The sequence below is a fragment of the Myotis yumanensis genome, unplaced genomic scaffold (assembly GCF_028538775.1).
Source record: "Myotis yumanensis isolate MYYU_CA2020_CCGP unplaced genomic scaffold, mMyoYum1.0.hap1 SCAF_23, whole genome shotgun sequence".
Classification (NCBI taxonomy): domain Eukaryota; kingdom Metazoa; phylum Chordata; class Mammalia; order Chiroptera; family Vespertilionidae; genus Myotis; species Myotis yumanensis.
This window is the reverse complement of record NW_027223774.1, coordinates 4,308,316-4,317,300: the sequence shown is the minus strand read 5'-3', so window position 1 is coordinate 4,317,300 and position 8,985 is coordinate 4,308,316.

Here is an 8,985-nt window from a genome sequence, read left to right as displayed (position 1 = left end):
TACGCAGCACCCACGCACGCTCCTCACGCAGCCTTCTACACACCAATCCCAACACACGCTGCTCCCACGTACCCTCCTCACGCACGCCGTACCCTCCTCACGCACGCCGTGCCCCACGCACGCCGTGCCCCACGCACGCCGTGCCCCACGCACGCCGTCCCCCACGCACGCCGTCCCCCACGCACGCCGTCCCCCACGCACGCCGTCCCCCACGCACGCCGTGCCCCAAGCGCTCGCCTGGCTGACTAGGGGGCTCGCCGTCGGTCCGCAGCGTGCGCGCAGCGTCCACCTTCTGGAATCTTCTATGCGCTCCGTCGCATTCTGGGAGCGTGCAATACGTCAGTCCTCAGCGCGCACCTTCTGGAATCTTCTAAGCGTTCCGTCTGTGCACCTGCCGCGCCAGTGTCGGTTCTGGGAGAGGCCTGGGAATGCGGTCCCTGGGCCGGGGACCCCTCCCCACACACCCCACAGGGCTGGCTCGTGTCCTGGTGAGGAAGCACAGCAGCTACAACCGTGAGTACCGCCGCCCTCACCTCCGTCGTCAGCTGAGCGGGTGTCCCCGGGGAAGACCGTCGTCCCAGCCATCATGGTGCCGGTAGCTTCCGGTGGGCGTGAGGGTGGCCCGGGCACAGGGTGGAAGGCGCAGGTGGGGCGGGCGGCGAGGGGTGTGGCGCAGGCGCACCCCGGGCACCTGCTTCCGCTCTGTCGCTGCCTCTGCTTGGCCGGGAGTCAGGGGTTGCGTGATTTCAGGTGCTTCTGGTATGTCGGCTGGAAAGTAGCATCGAGTAGGTGTTTCGGCACCAAGAAGGGCTTATTCTGGTTCTAGCCCAGTGGTTCTCAACCTTCCTAATGCCGCGACCCTTTAATACAGTTCCTCATGTGGTGGTGACCCCCAACCATAAAATTGTTTTCGTTGCTACTTCATAACTGTAATTTTGCTACTGTTATGAATCGTCATGTAAATATCTGACATGCGGGATGTAATTGCATTGTTACAAATTGAACATAATTAAAGCATAGTGATGAATCACAAAAACGATATGTAATTATATATGTTTTTTCTGAGGGTCTTAGGCCACCCCTGTGAAAGGGTTGTTGGACCCCCAAAGGGGTCGCGACCCACAGGTTGAGAACCGCTGTTCTGACCAGTTTTTGTCGTGGTTAGAGCGTCAGCCCGAGGCTGAAGGGACGCGGGTTCAGTTCTGGTCAAGGGCATGTACCTGCGTTGCAGGATCTGATCCCGGCCCTAGTCAGGGCGGGACACATGCGTGTTTCTGTCCAACTTTCCCCCCCTCCTCCCTCCATTTTCTCTAAAAATCAATGGAAAAAGTAGCCTCCGGTGAGGATTAATAATAAGAAAAGAGGACTTATTCTGCAAGAAGAAAGAGGTGCATGTTGCCCTGGCCGGTTTGGCTCAGTGGATAGAGCGCCTGACTGCAGAACAAATGGTCCCGGGTTCGATTTTGGTCAAGGGCATGTACTCGATTGCAGGCTCCTCCTTGGCCCAGGCCCTGGTGGGGGATTGTGCAGGAGGCAACCAATCGATGTGTTCCTCTCACATGAATGTTTCTTTCTCTCTGTCTTTCCCTCTCTTTTCCACTCTCCTTAAAAATTGATGGAAAAATATCCTCCGGTGAGGAGTAACAAAGAAAGAAAGAGTTGCATCCCAGTGCATAGTTTTCCCGCGTGGCAGGGTGCAGGGGTGTTTATATATAGAAGGGAGAGGAAGTTAAGGGAAGGTGAATGTGGAAGGTAGAGCTTTATTATTGTTATTATTATTATTATTTTTTTAAATATATTTTTATTGATTTTTCACAGAGAGGAAGGGAGAGAGACAGAGAGTCAGAAACATCGATGAGAGAGAAACATCGATCAGCCGCCTCCTGCACATCCCCCACCGGGGATGTGCCCACAACTCAGGTACATGCCCTTGACCGGAATCGAACCCGGGACCCTTCAGTCCGCAGGCCGACGCTCAATCCACTGAGCCAAACCGGTTTCGGCAATTGTTACTATTATTAATGGAGTTTTTGCGTAGAGTTCGAGAACTTCCATAAACCTTAGCTCCTCCCATAGACCCTCCCTCTGATTGATTGTTGGTCCTTACCAGCTGTGGCCCCCCCTAAAAAGCACCCTAGATATACCACAGGTTTTTTTTTTTTCCTAGAACTGTAACCAACTTAATATACACAGGATGGTACAAAAGTAGGCTTATAGTTGTTTGCATGGAAAATAATACAATCCTATTTAATAAAAGCCCAATATGCAAATCGACCGAATGGCAGAGCAACCAGTGGAACGACTGGTGGTTTTGATGCGCACTGACCACCAGGGGGCAGACACTCAATGCAGGAGCTGTCCCCAGCCTGCAGGCCCCAAGCCAGCCAAGTCATATGGTGTCAGCTGGGGGCAGGGGGGAGGTGCCCCACAGATCAACCCTGATCACCCGCCAGGCGTAGGGACCCTGTCTGTGCAGGAATTTCGTGCACTGGGCCTCTAGTAAATAATAAGTAATAATACAAGAATAGGCTGTTTCTCCTACTCACAACTGTAAACTATGCCTATATGTTCTGTGGTTAATCTCTTCCCCTCTTAGATTTGTCAGTCTGTCCCATGTATCCATGTCTCTGGACCTGTTTTGTTTGTCCAATTTCATATTTTTAAAGGCTTAAAATAGGGCATCAAAGCATGCTCACTCATGGCCTTTCATCTTTTTTTCCTGTAACTGAATACATTTGACATGCAACTGTGTAAGTTTAAGGTGTACAGGGTGTTACTTTCATACAGTCATGTCTTGTGACAGGATTGCCAAGTCATGGGGATATTTGTCACATTACATAATAGCAAACGACGTCTCAAATGATATTTTGTTCAATGTAGTTTGTTTGTAAAGGTGGTAAGATGCCTAGGAACTTAAGTCTTGTTTATATCAGTTAGCCTGTGGTAAAATTGGTTTCCTTACATGGTGCCTCGTAAAGCCACAAAATCTATTTGTGACGTTAAATGAGGATTTACTGTACAATATTATTGTCTATATTATACTGTGCATTAGGTCTTTATGGCTTATGACTGCTTGTAAGTTTGTGCCCTTAAAAGACATCAGTGTTATTTTCCACCTCCATCCCCTGGTAACCACCATTTAACTGTCTTTTACAGCTTTGACTTTTTTAGCTTCCATGTGTAAGTGAGACCAGGAAATTCTTATCTTTCTCTGGTGTGTCTCTCTTAGCATAATGTCCTCAAGGTCCACCTGTATTGTCACTTATGGCAGGATAGCCTCCTTTCTCGTGACTAAATAATGTTCCATTGTGTGTGTGTGTGTGTGTGTGTGTGTGTACGCGCGCGCATGCGGCTGCCCGTGTGCCTGCGCACACTCACATGTGTGATAGCTTCTTTTTTTTTTTTAAATATATTTTATTGATTTTTTACAGAGAGGAAGGGAGAGAGATAGAGAGTTAGAAACATCGATGAGAGAGAAACATCGACCAGCTGCCTCCTGCACATCTCCCACTGGGGATATGCCCGCAACCCAGGTACATGCCCTTGACCAGAATCGAACCTGGGACCTTTCAGTCCACAGGCCGACGCTCTATCCACCGAGCCAAACCGGTTTCGGCTGTGTGATAGCTTCTTAACCATTCATCTGTTGATGGGCATCTTGGCTATTTGTGAATAATGCTGTGATAAATACAGAGAATATATAGCTCATTGAAATCCTTTTTTTATTTCCTTTTACCCAGAAGTGGGATTGCTGGATGGTATGGTAATTCTATATTTAGTTTTTTGAGAACCCTTAGATGGTTTTCCCAAGTGGCCACACCAGTTTACATTCCCACCAACAGTGTACAAGGGTTTCCTGTTGTCCACATCCTTTCCAACACTTGCTACCTCTTATTTTGATAATAGCCATTCCAACTATGGTTTTGATTTGCATTTTCCTGATTACTGATGTTGAATATCTATGTGCCTGTTGGCCATTTTGATGTCCTCTTTGGGGGGTAAAAAAGTCTTTTTAAGTTTTGTACACATTTTAAATAAATTGTTTGTGGCTTTTATTATCGTTGTGATTAAGTTGTATGAGTTCTTCATATATTTATAATAACTGATATGATATATGGTTTGCAAAAATTTCCCGTTCTGTAGATTGCCTTTTCATTTTGTTAATCATTTCTTTTGTCATGCAGAAGCTTTTGAGTTTGATATAGTCCCATTTGTTGATTTTTGCTTTTGTTGTTTGTGCTATGGATATCATGTAAAAAAAATCATTGACAGCCCTAGCTGGATTGGCTCAGTGGATAGAGCGTTGGCCTGCGGATTGGAGGCTTCCAGGTTCAATTCCAGTCAAGGGCACATGCCCAGGGTTGCGGGCTCAGTCCCCAGTGGGGGCGTGCAGGAAGCAGCCGATCAATGATTCTCTCTCATCATTGATGTTTTTATCACTCTCCCTCTCCCTTCCTCTCTGAAATAAAAAATATATATATAATTTTAAAAAATCATAGACAAGACCATATCAATGAGCTTCTTCCGTACATTTCCTTCTAGGAGTTATGGCATTAGGTTTTATGTTTAAGTTTGATCCATACCTCCGGTGTGGCAACAGCCTTGACTGCACAGCCTCCTTCAAGGTCCCATCCACCCACCTCTGGATGCACAGCTGGGCGGATGTCTTGGGTGTCTTAGTCTGATCTGCAGAGGGGTTTTTGTTTGGTTACGGATGTTTGATTCATGGCAAATCAATTCATGGAAGGGGAGAGAAAAAAGGGACATTTATGTCGCTATGCTGCTGACATCGCTCTGGTTGTAAAATCTTAGGAGAGATTATGTAAGTATGTGTACATTTATCCATGGGAGACACACATGTCACTGGTGTGGAAAGCAGGGCTCTGCCATTCACCTCAGTATCCCCTGTGTTCACACAGGTCATGGCCCATAGTAGGACCTCAACAAATGCACGCTGACTGACTGATGACATGCCCCACTTTGAGCATGACTCACAAATATTTTTCAAAGGTGGAGAAGCTGTAACCTCACAATAACTTCCATCTTTCTCCCACCAAGTAAACTTCACTTCCAACACCACACCATAGTCACCCACATCCATTTGATGGAGTAAGCATTGGCTCAAAGATGGAGAAAGCCCCATCATGGAAAAGAACTACGTGCAGCAACCTTAGCTTTGGTCTTGAAAGGCTTCTGTACCAGTCTTTTCCATTGTCTTATTCCACGATGCTCCCAACAGGACAAAATTCACTGCTTGGTACCCAAAAACAAACCTGGAAATGGAAATACATTTATTACAGAAAGTATTTCCTTCCGCCTATACTACATATTAGGTGTCCTTGTCATCTTGGGCTCTACAGCAGGATGCTGTAGACTGGTGGCTTAACCACCAACTGTTTGTGTGGTTTTTTTTTAATTGACTTGAGAGAGAGGAAGGGCGAGAGAGAAACATCGGGAGGTTGCCTCCCATACATGCCCCAGCCGGGAATTGAACCCACAATGTGGTTATGACCCTGACTGGGAATCGAACCTGCAACCTTTTGGTTGATTTCTAAGTATCTTAATTTTTTGTTGCAGTGATAAATGGGATTGTCTTTTTAGTTTCTCTTTCTGAAAGTTCATTATTGGTATATTAAAAAGCCTTTGAGTTCTAGGTGTTGATTTTGTATCCTGCTACAATGCTGAATTCATTTATGAAACCTAGTAGTTTGGGTTTTTTTGGTGGAGTCTTTAGGGTTTTCTATGTACAATATCGTGTAATTTGCAGATAATGACAGTTATATTCCTCCTTTCTGATTTGGATATCTTTTTTTTCTTCTTGTCTGATCACTGTGGCTAGGACTTTTAGTACTGTGTTGAATTAAAAATGAAACTGAATGAACCTATCTTGTTTCTCTTCTTAGGGGAAATGGTTTTAATTTTTTCCCATGGAGTATGATGTTAGCTCTAGGTTTGTCATATATGGCCTTTACTATGTAGAGGTATGATATCCTAATTTCCCACTTTGCTGAGTTTTTAATAAAAAATGGGTGTTCTCCCTGACGGGTTTGGCTTGGTGGATGGAGTGTCGGCCTGTGGACTGAGGGGTCCTGGGTTCGATTCCGGTCGGGGGCGTGTGCCTTGGTTGCGGGCACATCCCCAGAGGGAGGTGTGGGGGAGGCGGCTGATCGATGTTTCTCTCTCATCGATGTTTCTAGCTCTCTATCTCTCTCCCTTCCTCTCTGTAAAAAATCAATAAAATATATTTTTTAAAAAATGGGTGTTGGATTTGTTGAATGCTTTTTCTGCATCTATAGATATGATCATGTGGTTTTTGTCTTTCAATTTGTTTATGGGATGTATCATGTTTATTGATTTGTGAACATTGTACCAGCCTTACATCCCTGGAGTAAATTACACTTGGTCATGGTGTATGATCTTTTTAATATGTTGCTGGATCTGATTTGCTAGTATTTTGTTGAGGATTTTGGCATCTATGTTCATCTATGTAATTCTTTCTTTGTAGTGTCTTTATCTGGTTTTGGGTTTAGGATAATGCTGTCCTCATGAAAAGAACTCGGAAGTGTTCCTTCCTCTTGGATTTTTTTGAATAATTTGAGGAGGATAGGTGTTAGTTCTTCTTGGAATATTTGTATTTTTTTCTTTTTAAAAATTCTTTATTGTTTAAAATGTTACATATGAATCCTTTTCCCCCCATTGACCTCTCCCCATTCGTCTACCCCCTCCCCCGGCTGTGTCTATGGATTATGCCTGTATGCATGCATACAAATCTTTTGGTTGATCTCTCACACCCCTCTGGCCCGCCCTCCCCCTGAGGTTGGATGGTCTGTTTGATGCTTCTATGTCTCTGGCTCTATTTTAGTTCATCAGTTTATGTTGTTCATTATATTCCATGTATGAATGAGATCACGTATATTTATCTTTCTCCAACTGGCTTATTTCGCTTAGCATAATGCTCTCCAGGTCCATCCATGCTGTTGCAAATGGTAAGAGTGCCGTCTTTTTTACAGCAGCGTAGTATTTCCATTGTATAGATGTACCACCGTTTTTTAATCCACTCATCTGCTGATGGGCACTTGGGCTGTTTCCAAATCTTAACTATTGTAAATTGTGCTGCTATGAACACAGGGGTGCGTATATCCTTTCTGATTGGTGTTTCTGGTTTCTTGGGATATACAAGACCGAGTCACTGATTCTATACAGACCAAATCCCTGGTCTTGGAACTAGGTCCAAACCCTACTTTTATATCAGCCAAGTCCCCAATCTCTGTACAAGGCCGGTTCTCTGATTCTATAAGACTAAGTCTCAGGTCTTTGTACAAGGCCCAATCCCTGTATCTATACAGTCCAAGTCCCAGGACTCTGTACAAGGCCCAGTCCCTGATTTTATGCAGACTGAGTCCATGTTCTTTGAACTATGTCCAATCCCTGCTTCTATAGGGACCAAGTGCCTGATCTCTGTACAGTGCCAAGTCCCTAATCTATATAGCCCAATTCCCTGACCTCTGTACAAGGCTGAGACCCTGATCCTATGGGGGCCAAGTCCCCAGTCTCTGTACACAGCTCAGTCCCTGATTCTATACAGACCAAGTCCCTGGTCTCTATACAGGTCCTAGTACCTTGTTCTCTATGGACCAAGGTCCCAGTCTCTGTAGAAAGTCCAGTCCCTGATTCTATACAGCCCAAGTCTCCAATACCCATACAAGGCCCAGCCCCTCATCCTAAATGGACCAAGCTCCAGTTATCTGTATAAGTCCCAGTTCCTGATTATATACAGACCAGGTCCCTGATCCCTGTACAAGGCCCAGTTTCTTATTCTGTATGGACCAAGTTCCTGGTCTCTGTACCGGGATTATAGGGACCAAGTCCCTGATATCTGCACAAAGCTAAATCTCTAATTTTTGTGCAAGGCAAAGCTTCTAATTCTATACAGACCAAGTCCCTGATCTTTGTACAAGAGTGATTTCCTTATATCTGTAAGACTGGGTCTCTCACTCCTGTATAAACCAAGTCCTGACCTCTGTATAATATGAGTCCCCTATCTCTATATGACCAAACTCCTGATATCTGTACAGACCAAGTCCTGCTCCCTGTGTAAGACCAAGCCCCTGCTGTCTGCACATGAGTGAATCCCTGATCTGTGTATGACACTGAGCCTCTGATACACATGGATTGGTTGCCTCTTGTACGTGCCCCAACCAGGGCTGAACTCACGACCTTTTGTGTACAGCATGACGCTCCAACCAACTGAGCCACACCCTCCAGCACAGGCTACCTTGGCTTTTTAAATCAACCTACCATAGAGGAATGGGTTGATTTCTGAACTCCCTGTGCCGGTCCATTGATCTATATGTCTATCTTTTTGCCTGTACCAACTATATTGATTACTCTACTTTTAAGTAAGTCTTGAAAACAGAAGGTTTTGGTTTATCAGATTGTTAGGTTATTCTGGCCATGCTAGATTCCATGTACACTTTGGAATCAACTTGTCAATTTCTACCAGAAGGCTGCTGGGATATTGGTTAGACTTGTGTTGAGTCTATAGATCAATTCAGAGAGGACGTACATCTTAATAATATTGAGTGTTCTGACCTAGGAGCAGTCTGTCTGTCTGTTTGTCTGTCTATCTATCTATCTATCTATCTATCATCTATCTAGATCATCTCTAATTTCTCTCATCAGTTTTTTCCTGTTTTCACTGTATAGGTCTGGCACATGTCTACTACATTTGACCCTTATGTTTTTTTATGATCATTGATGTTCTGTAAACGGTATTGCTTTCTGAAGTATCATTTTCAGTGGTTCACTGTGAGGACACCTAGAAACGCGATTAATTTTTAATTTGGTCACTATTTCCTGCTATCTTGCCAAGTTCAGACATTGTTTATTGTAACCTTTTGAAGATTCCGTAGGGATGAGACAGCATGTGAGATTTTACAGTCACATCCTCCTCTATTCCCGACACCATTGTTCCACTCTGGCAAC